Below are 14,663 nucleotides of genomic sequence, written 5' to 3' on the forward strand. Positions count from 1 at the left end.
GCAATGAAGTCACTGTGAAAATCCCCTCGTCACTACTCTGGTGCCTGTTCAGGTACGCCGAGGGAGAATTTAGCATGGCCAGTGCACCTGACCCAGGATGTCTTTTTGGACTGTAGGAGGAAACCAGAACACCCAGAGGAAACCCACGCAGACTCTGCACAGACTTTGACCCAAGCTGCGAACTGAACCCGGGTCCCTGGCGCTGTGAGGCAACAATGCTAACCACTGAGCCGCCCACAAAATTCAAAATCAGGAGTGGCACAGGTCTTGTCTTTTTGTTACAATGCCCCTTGTAAAAGGCTATCACAGTTAGCTTATTAATTTGATTTTTTTTAAAGAAGTATAAAATGGGGACAGCTGGGACACGGAGGGTGTGAGAGGACAGCCATACGAGACTAACCTCTCTCAGCATAGAAAAGCTGTGTGTCTTGGTCTCAACTTCACCAACCTGTTTGAATTCTATTTACAGTGGTGAGCTGCCTTCTTAAACCGCTGCAACTCATGTGGTGAAGGGGTACACCCCCAGAGCTTTTACTGAGGGAGTTCCTGGGCTTTGGCCCAGTGGCAATGAAAGAACGGGAGATGTAGTTTTGGAAAGGGGTCAATGGCTGTAAAGCTGGTGGTCAGAAGTCTCCACTGCTCACCCATGATTCGTCCAATCGTTTTGCAAGCGGAGTGGCAGAAACCATTTGGTTTTTTTTTTAAAAGGATGGCAGTAGAGAGACTTCACCGCCCATTAACAGGCAACTCACAACAGTGAATCTTGACCCAACAAGTCATGGTCCCGATCTTTTAAATTACTCACGGAACAAATTATCTCCAAATCAACTCCAAAATTGGAGCAGACCGTTATAATAATGCGTCACCACAATTGTGACCTTCACTGTTCTGCAGGAACGGTGCAAACTGAAATGATTCGGAAAAGTAAAAATTAATCGCTAATCACCAGGTTCTTAACTGGGAGACAAACGCATCAAATTTGAGCGCATTCACCTGTCTTCTGGTGCAAGTGAGACAGAATGAGAGATTAATTGCTTACTTGGGGTGGCACAATGCTGAGCACTGCTGCCTCACAACTCCAGGGATCCGGGTCCAATTTTGGCCTTGGGTCACTGTCTGTGTGGACTTTGCACATTCTCCCCGTGTGCGCGCGGGTTTCCTCCGGGTGCTCCGGTTCTCTCCCACAGTCCAAAGATGTGCGGGTTAAGTTGATTGGCCATGTTAAATTGCCCCTTGATGTCAGCAGGATGAATAGGGTAAATATGTGGCATTACGGGGATAGGGCCTGAGTGGAAGTGTTGTTGTTGCAGGCTCAATGGGTCGAATGGCCTCCTTCTGCGCTGTAGGGATTCTATGATGTATATGTTACTTCCACAGCCAGGTTAATTCATTACCTTTTATTTACCACCACCCGGTGGAAACCAGTCCTATGGTGCTAAAAGCTGCTACTATTGCAATCTACCACAATCCAGAAACTGATGGCTTGATCCAAGAGAATATTTTTACATTCAGATTAATCAAGGGCACGCACATAGACATCTCTCCTACAGTAGTGGAAAACATGTACTCTCTGCCCTTGTCATGCTGCAGCAATACCTGACTAACTGCCATCAGGAAAAACGTAACAGCCTTTCCAAAGTTTAATCATCTATCCGGTTTATCTTGCAATTACTGCAATTCACAGTACAGCCCAATACTGAAATATCTAATATGATTCTTCAGACTCTCACCAGCAGTCTGTAACGCAGAGAAAACCCACACTGAACCTCAGTTAAAACGGGCTGCAAACAGGTCGACTTTCAATAACAAAAACAAAAGAACAGGATCACTTTCTGACGTTTTACTTACGGATTGGGGAAGTAAGCCCTACCACAAATCACAAGCTCGTGTGAAGTTAGCAAACTCTGCAAAAATGAGGGAAACCTCTTGAATTGCAGCAACGTATTTTAGATGTTGCCCGTAGGAAGTAATGACAGATTTCACTGGGTGGCCCAGAATATAAAATGTGTGAAATCTGCAGCTCATGAAGAATTTATAACCAGAGTCATGAGAATCCTCATTCTACCGACAGAAACACTGGGATCTCCAGCATTGTGCCACCGACCACATTGTGTGTGACCAGGGTACCAGGTCTCAGTCAGGCCAATCAGTCCTCAGCTTGGTCAAGTATTTCCCTGGTCAGTTGCACTGCCAAAGCTGAAGCAAAATGAGCACGTGTTGCTGGTGAGAGACTGCGCTGGCGTGAGCCAGAATTGGCTGGACACGTTTCATCAAAACTTCACAATTTGTAAGCAATGGGGAAAAGAACCATTAAAAATGAACATCGGCATAATGAGACACCACAGAGATTGATGCAGTGTGGGTGACTCATCATCCTTCAAAAGGACAAAGCTTCTAAACTTATTACCTTGGCTTACAGATTCTAATCTTCATAGCTACTTCATTGTCCTATCCGTTGCACTAAAGATTCCAACAGGGTACAAGATTAAGGATGCCCTTCATTCATATTCTTGAGCTGTAGGCAGAGCTATGCTTTCTCCTCACACACAATTTATCCTTTTGGAATTACAGTCTTACTCGTTTACCTTACATTGTACTAACATGGAGGCCGGAATTCTTCAACCACGTCCACGGCTGGGATTCTCTGGTTCCAGTGCGGTGAAGAGGGGTTCGGCTGAGTGCTAAATTCTCCAGTCTTGCTGGCAGGAGTGGCGGGACAAATGAATTCTCGCTGGCAACGGTGGCGGGGTGAACGAGACCAGAGAACTTTGGCAGTAATACTTCTTGAACTGGTCGTAGATTTCTTTTCCCCCCTCTGGTATACACTCTCTTACTGTCTACTTGTGGTATCCTCTGGGAGAAGACAAAGCAAGAAGCAACTCCACCTATTAGATAGGGAAGGTTTGATAGATCAGATGCTCATTTCTCCCCATTCTTCCCCCCCATCCATTGACTCTGTCTACATTTCCCGCTGCCTCGGAAAAGCAGCCAGCATAATTAAGGACCCCACGCACCCTGGACATTCTCTCTTCCATTTTCTTCCGTCGGGAAAAAGATACAGAAGTCTGAGGTCACGTACCAACCAACTCAAGAAAAGCTTCTTCCCTGCTGCCGTCAGACTTTTGAATGGACTTACCTTGCATTAAGTTGATCTTTCTCTACACCCTAGCTATGACTGTAACACTACATTCTGCACTCTCTCGTTTCCTTCTCTATGAACGGTATGCTTTGTCTGTATAGCGCGCAAGAAACAATACTTTTCACTGTATGTTAACACGTGGCAATAATAAATCAAATCAAATATATTCATATTGGCCAGAATTCTCTGGCCGTTCACGCCCTGCTGCCGCTGCTAGAGAGGTCAAAGAATTTGGCACTCAGCCAAATCTCCATTCACTGCAGTGGGATGGGAGAATCCCACCCATGAGGTAGTACGATGTGGAGATGCCAGCGTTGGACTGGGGTGGGCACAGTAAGAAGTCTCACAGCACCAGGTTAAAGTCCAACAGGTTTATTTGATCTCACGAGCTTTCAGAGCACAGCTCCTTCATCAGGTGAGTCCAATACTCACCTGAGGAAGGAGCAGTGCTCCGAAAGCTCGTGAGATCAAATAAACCTGTTGGACTTTAACCTGGTGCTGTGAGACTTCTTACTGAGGTAGTATAGAAAGGGACACTGGTACAGGGAGGAATAGCTTAATTTATAGTTTATTTATTAGCATCACAAGTAGGCTTGCATTAACACCGCAATGAAGTTACTATTCGGTACCTTGAGCCTGCTCCACCATTTGATAAGATCAATGGCTGATCTGATTGTGGCCTCAACTCTACTTTCCTGCCTACCACCCGATAATCTCTGACTCCCTTGTTAATCTTACTCCGCCTTAAAAATATTCAACAACTGTGCCTCCACTGCTTTCTGGCAAAGAGAATGCCACAGACTAATGACCCTCTGAAGGGAGAAAATAGTTCTCCTCATCTCCATCTTAAATGGGCAACCACTTATTTTAAAATTGTATCCCCTCGTTCTAATATCTCCCACAAGGGTGATCATCCTCCCGGCATCCACCCTCCACCCAGCTGTCATTCCCCAAAGGCATTCCTTAGAAAGGGATATAGTTAGTGAAGCAGACACAACATGCAAACAGGGCACTGACTCACAGATGACAGTAAACATTGCTAAATGTAGTCTAAAAATACACTGGAGTTCACAACGCCAGCTCTTTCTGACGTGTTATTTTCAACGTCACTGCCAAGTGGAAAATATATGTCAGATATTTATAAAAGTAATCCAAATATGAAAATGCTAATGCTGATTAGAATTCCTATCATTTAAAATGCAGACGGTGTCTCACAGCGCCAGGGACCCAGGTTTGATTCCGGCCTTGGGACTGTATGTGGAGTTTGCACATTCTCCCCGTGTCAGTGTGGGTTTCCCCTGGGTGCACCAGTTTCCTCCCACAGTTCAAAGATGTGCGTGGGAGGCCATGGTAAATTGCCCATTAGGGTCCAAGGATGTTTAGGTTAGTGAGATTAGCCATGGTAAATGCACAAGAGTTATGGGGATAGGATGGAGAGAAGGGCCTGGGTTACTGTTTCGGAGAATCGGTGGCAGATTCGACAGGCTGAATGGCCTCTTTCTGCACTTTAGGGATTGTATGGTTCTAAGGTACCTGTATACAAGGACGCACGCAAGGACGCACGCAAGGACGCACGCAAGGACGCACGCAAGGACGCACGCAAGGACGCACGCAAGGACGCACGCAAGGACGCACGCAAGGACGCACGCAAGGACGCACGCAAGGACGCACACGCGCACACACACTGCTGTATCGTACAGATCTGACAGGATGGTAAGGCACATTGGCGGTGTGAACACGCTTGAGCAAAGCTGCAAAGACCCTCAGCCTGCTCGGTGTCACCGGTCGGTGCTGTGTCTGCCAGAGGCCCGTGGCGTTCCTCCTCGACAGAATCAGTGCTGGGCTCAACTCTTTGGTGCAACACACTGGTACCATCAGACGAATGGGCACACAGGAACTGTGTGCCATTCTCTCGGTTTGCCAGATAAATTGTGTTCAGCCCGAGGAAGGGGACACAGTGCTGGGAACAGTTGCACACTTGAGGTCTTGGACTCTGCCCGTTCCACGGGTCAAGTGGTGCCACTGATATGGAGGAACCACCATCTCCTTGGCCTCACAAGGGCAGAAAATCTTGGTCGATGCCCGTCTGACACTGGAGGCAGCGTCAACCAACCTTCAGCCTAAACACCAGCATGCTGCCCTGTCCAGGGCCTTCCCATGTTGGACACAACCCGCCGTATCGATCAGGGTAGAAGAGCTACTCATAGCTACAGAGTGCTGTTTTCCCTCCCAAATGAGCTCCCGCTACATTGCGAGATTAGTAACACAATCAAGTTAAACTGCATCATCTGTTTTATCGGGGATTATTCTTTGGAGGCACAGCCTGATTTCTATCCCTTCGCGAGACAAAAACTGCCTTGTGTAAGATGAGGATTAACAATCAGTGGAAATTAGGGCGATGAAGAAGATGCACTTTTTGCAGGAAAAAGAGTCAATCAAGTCAGCAGAACATTATTGAACAGGTTGCAGCTAAGTCAATCTAAGAATGCCAGGAGTTCGAGGTGCACAAAGCAGCTTGTGTTAATAACTAACCGATAGAAAATCTGGTTTTATTAACATTCACACCAGGCAATGGTGCGCGGGTGAGGGAGTGACTCTGGGGTACAGAAATTAAGTTGAGGAAATGGTTCATCTTTTGTTTAAACAATGAAAAAAAATCCCAGATTAACATCCACATGAAATGTGGATTTCAGGTAACAAACAGACGATTTCAGAGAAATGGCGCGTTCCGGTCTGGGAGTAAGGAGCTGGATCATTTCCACAATTGGAAATTCCAATAAATTCCTCATGTCTCATGACTTATAATTCATCTCTTCCCTGCCCCCATTGGTATTCCACTCAAGGCATTAGGGGAGAGGAAAACATGATGAATTATGTCTGAAACTAGCAGAAAGGCTGAAGAACTATGATCAGTGAAACCCGCAGAGGAGAAAACAGCAACACGCAAACAAGAACACGAAACTAACCAGGGGAGTCAGTCTAACATTCTCATTTGCCAACAGCAAAACGGGAGCCGAGCTCAGCAAAAATCATTGTTCACATTTGCCATTGTAAAAAAACAGTCATTTGCCCGGTTGAATAGTACTGAATTAGATTCATGTGTTTTCGGCACGGTGGCACAGTGGTTAGCACTGCTACCTCACGACGCCAGGGCTCCAGGTCCGATTCCCGGCTTGGATCACTATGCGGAGTCTACACGTTCTCCCGTGTCTGCGTGGGTTTCCTCTGGGTGCTCCGGTTTCCTCACACAGTCCGAAAGACGTGCTGGTTAGGTGCATTGACCATGCTAAATTCTCCTTCCATGTACCCACACACATGCTGTAGCGTGACGACTAGGGGATTTTCACAGAAACTGCAACGAAGTGTTAATGTAAGCCTACTTGTGACACTAATAATCTACTGTAAACTATTCTATTTAGTGCCTCCACGAGCACTAGACTGCATTCCCAAAGTGGAGGTAGAAGAATCCATAATAACTTCCAAAAGACCAGAGGAAGAATTTTTTTTTAAAAAAGGAATGCACAGTAAAATTAGGGCCAAGTGGATAGTTCTTACAGAAAGCTGGGTCAGGTATGATGGGCTGAATGGACTGATTCTGTACTATAGAATGCTACAATGGAAAGCTCACAAATGTCCCCCCCCCCCCTCCACCAAATCCAAAATATGATGCCCAGAACTTCAAACACTGCCTTAGCTGGGGCTTAAAAAGTGTTTGTTTTTAAAATCAAGATTTAGAAGGAACTTGTTGCTTTTGTACTCCACACCTCTATTTAAAAAGCCACGGACTGTCTACTGCCCTCTACATTCTTCAAAGATGTGTTGGGTCTCCCTCTTTCCATAAAACCATCGGAACATGTATGTTCAAATGGACATGACATCCCATGGCACTATTCAATTTTAAAAAAAAGTTATCCTGCTGTCTCTCTCAACAAACCTTCATGTGGAGATGCCGGCGTTGGACTGGGGTGGGCACAATAAGAAATCTCACAACACCAGGTTAAAGTCCAACAAGTTGGTCGCACGAACTTTCAGAGGGCTGCTCCTGCATCAGGTGAGTGGGCTCAACGGACTCACCTGATGAAGGAGCAGTGCTCCGAAAGCCCGTGGTACCAAATAAATCTATTGGACTTTAACCTGGTGTTGTGAGACTTCTTACTCAACAAACCTTCCTAAGCTAAGACCATCAAAAAAATTAGAATGCTTGGTCATTCACCTCAGTTCTGGGTATGGACCCTTGCCGTGTACGGACTGATTGAACACTTACTTGTTTACACAACAACGTGGACTGCATTTCAAAATCAATTAATTGTCTATTTTCCCTCCCCAATGAGCTCCTGCTACATTGCGAGATTAGCAACACAATCAAGTTAAACTGCAGCGTCTGTTTTACCAGGGATTATTTGGAGGCACAGCCAGGTTTCTATCCCATACAACATTATAGCGCAGTACAGGCCCTTCGGCCCTCGATGTTGCGCCGACCAGTGAAACCAATCTAAAGCCCCTCTAATCTACACTATTCCAATATCATTCATATGTTTATCCAATAACCATTTGAATGCTCTTAATGTTGACGAGTCCAATACTGCTGCAGGCAGGGCATTCCACACCCTTACTACTCTCTGAGTAAAGAACCTACCTCTAACATCTGTCCTATATCTCTCACCCCTCAATTTAAAGCTATGTCCCCTCGTGTTAGCCTTCACCATCCAAGGAAAAAGGCTCTCACTATCCACCCTATCACAAGACAAAAACTGCCTTGTGTAAGACGAGGATTAACAATCAGTGGAAATTAGGGCGATGAAGAAGATGCACATCTTGCAGGAGAAAGAGTCAATCAAATCGGCAGAACATGATTGAACAGGTTGCAGCTAAGTCAATCTGTAAAAATGCCAGGAGTTCGAGGTGCACAAAGCAGCTTGTGTTAATAACTAACCGATAGAAATCTGGTTTTATTAACATTCACACCAGGCAATGGTGCGCGGGTGAGGGAGTGACTCTGGAGCACAGAAATTAAGTTGAGGAAATGGTTCATCTTTTGTTTAAACAATTTTTAAAAATCCAAGATTAGCATCCACATGAAATGTGGATTTCAGGTAACAAACAGACGATTTCAGAGAAATGGCGCGTTCCGGTCTGGGAGTAAGGAGCTGGATCATTTCCACAGTTGGAAATTCCAATAAATTCTTCACGTCTCATGACTTACAATTCATCTCTTCCCTGCCCCCATTGGTATTCCACTCAAGGCATTAGGGGAGAGGAAAACATGATGAATTATGTCTAAAGCTAGCAGCAAGGCTGGAGAACTATGATCTGTGAAACTTGCAGAGGAGAAAACAGCAACACGCAAAGGAGAACACAAAACTAACTGGAGACGTCAGCCAGTCTAACATTCTCATTTGCCAACAGCAAAACAGGAGCGGAGCTCAGCAAAAATCATTGTTCACATTTGCCATTGTAAAAGCAGTCATTTGCTTTTAGTGGTCGCCTGGTCAAATAGTATTGAATTGGATTCATGCATTTTCGGCAGGATTGCACAGTGGTTAGCATTGCTGCCTCACAGCGCCAGGGACTCGGGTTTGATTCCCGGCTTGGATCACCATCTGTGTGGAGTCTGCACATTCACCCAGTGTCTACGTGGGTTTCCTCCGGGTGCTCCAGTTTCCTCCCACAGTCCAAAAGATGCGCTGGTTAGGTGCATTGGCCATGCTAAATTCTCCCTGTGTACCCGAACAGGTGCTGCAGCGTGGCGACTGGGGGATTTTCACAGTAACTTCATTGCAGTGTTAATGTAAGCCTACTTGTGACACTAATAATCTACTGTAAACTATTCTATTTAGTGCCTCCACGAGCGCTAGACTGCATTCCCAAAGTGGTGGTAGAAGAATCCATAATAACTTCCAAAAGACCAGAGGATAAATATTTGAAAAAAAAAATTATTATTTTTTAAATAAGGAATGCACAGTAAAATTAGGGCTCGGTGGATAGTTCTTTCCGAAAGCTGGGTCAGGTATGATGGGCTGAATGGACTGATTCTGAACTGTAAAATGCTACAATGGAAAGCTCACAAATGCACCCCCCCCCCCTCCCCCCCACCAAATCCAAAATATGATGCCCAGAACTTCAAACATTGCGCTAGCTGGGGCTTAAAAAGTGCTTGCTTTTAAAATCAAGGTTTAGAAGGAACTTGTTGCTTTTGTACTCCACACCTCTATTTAAAAAGCCACGGATTGTCTACTGCCCTCTACATTCTTCAAAGATGTGTTGGGTCTCCCTCTTCCTATGAAACCTATGTTCAAGTGGACATGACATCCCATGGCACTATTCAATTTTTAAAAAAGAGTTATCCTGTTGTCTTTTTCAACAAATCTTCCTAAGCTAAGACCATCAAAAAGATTGCTTGGTCATTCATCTCAGTTCTGGGTATGGAACTTTACCGTGTACGGACTGATTGAACACTTGTTTACATGACAACGTGGACTGCATTTCAAAATCAATTAATTGTCTACTTGAAGCAACATGAGAGAGACAGTGAAGTGCGGTACAAATTTTTAAATCTCTCATTTCGGAGTTCATAAAAATTAATTTGGAAACACGGCAAATTAATGAACATTCACAAACTTTTCAGCAGAAACATTTTCCCACAGGTTGACAAAGAGCAGATAGCGCAGAGCAGTGACGGAATAGCTGTCCTCAGGCTGAAGGGTAGTATACAGTAGTCTCCCAATGGGGCCAACATATATATCAATGGAGCTGGAGCATGCAGTGTACAATTTCAAAGTTTACAGATGATACAAAACTTCGAAATGTAAACAGCGAGGAGTATAGTAACAGAAGGACATCCTCCAGGCAAAGGCACTGGCACACGGCAGGCGGAACTTCCAGACAGTGAAGTGTGAAGCCATGCATTTTGGAAGGATGTGTAAGAAGAAACAATATAAATTAAACAGTATCATTTGGAAAGGAGTGTCGGAAGAGAGAGAGAGACCCAAGGGTTTATGCACACTGATCTTTGAAGAAAAAAGGGGACGTAGACAGTCTGTGCCTTTCTAAATAGAGCTGTGGCGTATAAAAGCAACAAGTTTAATCTAAACCTTGATTAAAAGATGTGCTCTGGTGGAATCCAAACAGAGCATCTGTGAGCAGATTATTGCTAAGCAAGCGTCACCCGATTGCGCTGTTGATGACAGAGTAGACTGACGGGGCAGTAATTGGCTGGGTTGGGTTTGCGCTGTTTCATGTGTACAGGACATACCTTTGATTCGATTTATTATTGTCACATTTATTGGTATACAGTGAAAAGTATTGTTTGTTGCCTGCTGTACAGATAAAACATACCGTTCATAGAGTACATAGAGGAGAAGAAAAGGAGCAGGTGCAGAATGTAGTGTTATAGTCAAAGCTAGGGTGTAGAGAAAGATCAACTTAGTATAAGGTAGGCCCATTCAAAAGTCTGATGGCAGCAGGGAAGAAGCTGTTCTTGAGTCGGTTGGTACGTGATCTCAGACTTTTGTATCTTTACCTGGGCAATTTTCCACATTGCTGGGTAAATGCCAGTGTTGTAGTTGTACTGGAGCAGCTTAGCTAGGGACATGACAAGTTCTGGGAGCGTAAGTTTTCAGTACTACTGCCGGAATATTCAGAATATAGACCGAAATTCTCTGACCTCGCCCATGCCTGGGATTCTCCGGTCCCGCTGCAGTGAATGAAGTTTTGGCTGAGCACCAAATCCTCCGTTCTCGCTGGCAGGGTGACATTGGAGAATCCCAGCCAACACCAGCGCCTTTGCAGTATCCACTGCCTTCAGCTGTTTCTTCATGTGGAGTGAATCAAATTGGCTGAAGACTGGCATCTGCGATGCTGGGGACCTCCGGAGGAGGCTGAGATGGATCATCCACTCAACACTACTGGCTAATCAATCAATCACCGCAGTCCTGTAAATGTTTCCTTCGCAAATGTTTATCTAATTTCCTTTTAAAAGTTAATATTGGACCTGCTTCTGTCACCCTCTCAGGCGATGTGACCCAAATCATAACAATTTGCTGCATTGTAATGATAAAAATCTCCCCATGTCGGTTCCGATTCTTTCTTTCTTTCTTTCCAATTACTTTAAATCTGTGCCACTGATTACTGAGCCCCCTGCCTTGGAAACAGTTTTTCCCTATATATTTTCTCAAAACCCCTCAATTTTGAACACTTCAATTAAAGTTTTTTATTTAATTTATTTATTAGTGTCACAAGTAGGCTTACATTAACACTGCAATGAAGTGACTGTGAAAATCCCCGAATCGCTACACTCCGGCACCTGTTCGGGTACACCGAGGGAGAATTTAGCACGGCCAATGCACCTAACCAGTATGTCTTTCAGACTGTGGGAGGAAACCAGAGCACCCAGATACGGGGAGAACGTGCAGACTCCACACGGACAATGACCCAAGCCGGGTATCGAACCTGGGTCCCTGGAGCTGTGAGGCAGCATTGCTAACCACTGTACCACCATGCGCGTAATGGTAATGTCACTGAACTAAGAATCCAGAGGCCCAGGGTAATGATTTAGGAACATGGGTTCAAATCCCAACAGGGTACCCACAGCACCAGGACAACTGGATCCTTCCCCTCCCAATCCAAATCTAACCCCCGGCATCCCCGAAGTGCCTTTAACCCTGGCACTGGATTGTACAGCCTTCAGGACTCTGCTCAGCTATAGAGAACAGTATCCATCTTCCTGACTATACTGTCCCTTACTATAACCGCATTCCTTTGAGCTCCCCCAATTTGAATGCCTTCAGCTGTTTCTTCAAGTGGAGTGAATCGAATTGGCTGAAGACTAGCATCTGTGATGCAAGGTCCTCCAGAGGAGACGGAGGTGGATCATCTACTCAACACTTCTGGCCAAAGAACGGTATGCTTTGTCTGTATAGCGCACAGATCTTCCCGCAGTCCCTGCTCTCATCCACACGCACTGCAAGAACTTGATGTAAGAACTGAGGCTCCTTCATTGCTACCTTCTGGATCCCCATATCTGCCTCACTTGCAGTCACACCTTCCTTAAATTATAATTAAAGAGTGAACAGATATTAATACTTACACCTTCCAGACATTTAGTTTCATGGATAGAGAAGTTTGGCAGTTTCAATAATCCTTTCTATGCCAAAAGGAGGTCTAAGAAGCTTCGGGGAGATGACATTAGAGAAATCAAGCCATGAACAATACAGGTGCTGTTCGGAAACTCATTTCCCCATCTCACTGCCAGATAGAATCAATTTGCCTCAGGCCCTCAGTATAGCAACACAAGCGTGTGGCTTGCAAGAATATAACTAAGCATTATTGATACAAAAGGAAGGATGCAGAACTAGAATTGTTCCTGGCTGGCAAAAGGAAATGATCAGAAAACGTGTGGCAAATGGTGGCCGTAATTTAACTTGATTCAAGATTCAGAAGATCAAACATCTGTGCGTTTACAAAGTGTCTTCACAACCTCTGTATATCGTAAGGCACTTCACAGCTAATTAGTATAGCCACTGCCGTAAGGTGGGCATGAACACACGTTTCTGTGCCATATAACTTACGTAACCCAAACACGGCAACCAATTCAAGTACTTTTACAGAAGCACCATTGAAAGCATTCTTTCTGGTTGTATCACAGCTTGGTATGGCTCCTGCAGTGCCCAAGACCACAAGAAACCACAAAGGGCTGTGAATGTAGCCCAGTCCATCACGTAAACCAGCCTCCCATCCATTGACTCCATCTAAAGTTCCCGCTGCCTCGGAAAAGTAGCCGGCATAATCAAGGACTCCACACACCTCGGGCAGACTTCCACCTCTTCCATTGGGAAAAAGATACAAAAGTTTGAGGTCACGTACCAACCAACTCCAGACCAGCTTCTTCCCTGCTGCCATCTGACTTTTGAATGGACCTACCTCGCATTAAATTGATTTTTCTCTACACCCTAACTATGACTGTAACACTACATTCTGCACTCCCTCGTTTCCTTCTCTATGAACAGTATGCTTTGTCTGTATAGCACACAAGAAACAATATTTTTCACTGTATACCAATACATGTGATAATCAATCAAATAGTACAGCAATAATACAAGATGCAAGTAAACACATTGAACTGCTCGAAGGATAAATGTTGTGGAATCTTTTCCATCCATCTGAGCAGGCAGCTTTGAGCCTTGAAAATAATGGCCGGAATTTTCCGGCCGTTCCCGCCAGCGGGATCTTCCCGGCCCACCGATGGTGATCTCCCACTGCATGTGCCCTGGTGGCAGTGGGCGCAAAACACAGGAAACCCCGTTGACAGCAGTGGGACCAGTAGATCCCACCACCAGCCAATGGCGGGCTGCCTCCGCAAAACACACCTGGGGGAGGGTGGGTGCTGAAAATCCGGCCCAATGTCTCGTGTGGAAGACAGTGCAACGCCCCCTCACAGATACACATAAGCATGGCGATTATGTGCTCCAGTCCCTGGAGCAGGGCTCGAAGTCTCAACCTTCTGACTCAAAGGCAAGAGTGCTTACTACCTGCACTGATAATTTCAGTACAAGATACAAATGTTAAGATTAGAAAATAAGTCAATTTCAGTGGGACTCGAGGAGACATTTTAGAAAAATAAACAGCAGGTTATACAGTGGCCTACTCAAGTAAGAGGTATTTAAACAGAAGTTTGATGAAGTGTAGGCAGGTTAAAGACATTCCATCTAGGACTGAAGGGAACGTCTCAATAGTATTGATAAAGAGAGATTAGAGAAAGAATTGGTATTTTATTGAAGAAACAAAATAAAGCTACGATTAATATAGGGAACAATATCAAAGAAATTAAATATAAAATGATACACAATGGAAATAAAAAGTAAATTAACTCGCAAAGCAAGCAGACAGGTCCAAGAATAAAGTTGATTAATCTCCAACCACAGAGTGGCTATTCAGTAGGGCAACAGAGTGGTTAGCCCTGCTGCCTCACAGCAAGAGTTTTAACAACACCAGGTTAAAGTCCAACAGGTTTATTTGGTAGCAAATGCCTCACAGCGCCAGGGACTTGGGTGACTGCGCAAACTCCACACGGACATTTGTGAAGATCTCTGCTTTATGGCAACACAAGTGTCAGCAGACCTGATGGTATCGTAGTGGTATTGACACTGAACTAGTAATCCAGAGATTGAGGGTGATGCTCTGGGGACCCACGTTCAAATCCCACCACAGCAGATGGTGAAATTTTGAATTCAATTAAAATCTGACCATGCTTCTGATTTTAAAAATAGCCAATATAAAAGAGTAGTAGGTCATTTGGCCCTTTGAGCCTGCTCGCCCATTCATTTTGATCATGGCTGATCATTTATGGGTGCATTTTCTTCAAAACAAAACTGCCATTCTCAGTAGCTCCAACAGAATCATAGAATCCCTACAGTACAGAAGGAGGCAATTCAGCCCATCGAGTCTGTACCGACCACAATCCCACCCAGGCCCTATCCCCATAACCCCATGCATTCACCCTAGGTAGTCCCCCTGACACTAGTCAATT

At 44.9% G+C, this 14,663-nt stretch overlaps 1 protein-coding gene across 6 annotated transcripts in view; it reads right to left on the reverse strand.

The window, feature by feature from the left end:
- The window catches only part of LOC144497518 (volume-regulated anion channel subunit LRRC8D-like), a 90,052-nt gene that overhangs the window by 22,379 nt on the left and 53,010 nt on the right, over nucleotides 1–14,663 (reverse strand). For 2 of the 6 annotated variants that reach the window (XM_078218907.1, XM_078218905.1), the window contains exon 3: nucleotides 2,591–2,885. The exons of the other annotated variants lie outside the window; for them this stretch is intronic. The gene's annotated coding sequence lies outside the window, so the exon portion shown is untranslated. The remainder of the gene's footprint in view (nucleotides 1–2,590; nucleotides 2,886–14,663) is intronic. 6 annotated transcript variants of the gene reach the window in all.

Source organism: Mustelus asterias, chromosome 8, assembly GCF_964213995.1.
Source record: "Mustelus asterias chromosome 8, sMusAst1.hap1.1, whole genome shotgun sequence".
NCBI lineage: Eukaryota > Metazoa > Chordata > Chondrichthyes > Carcharhiniformes > Triakidae > Mustelus > Mustelus asterias.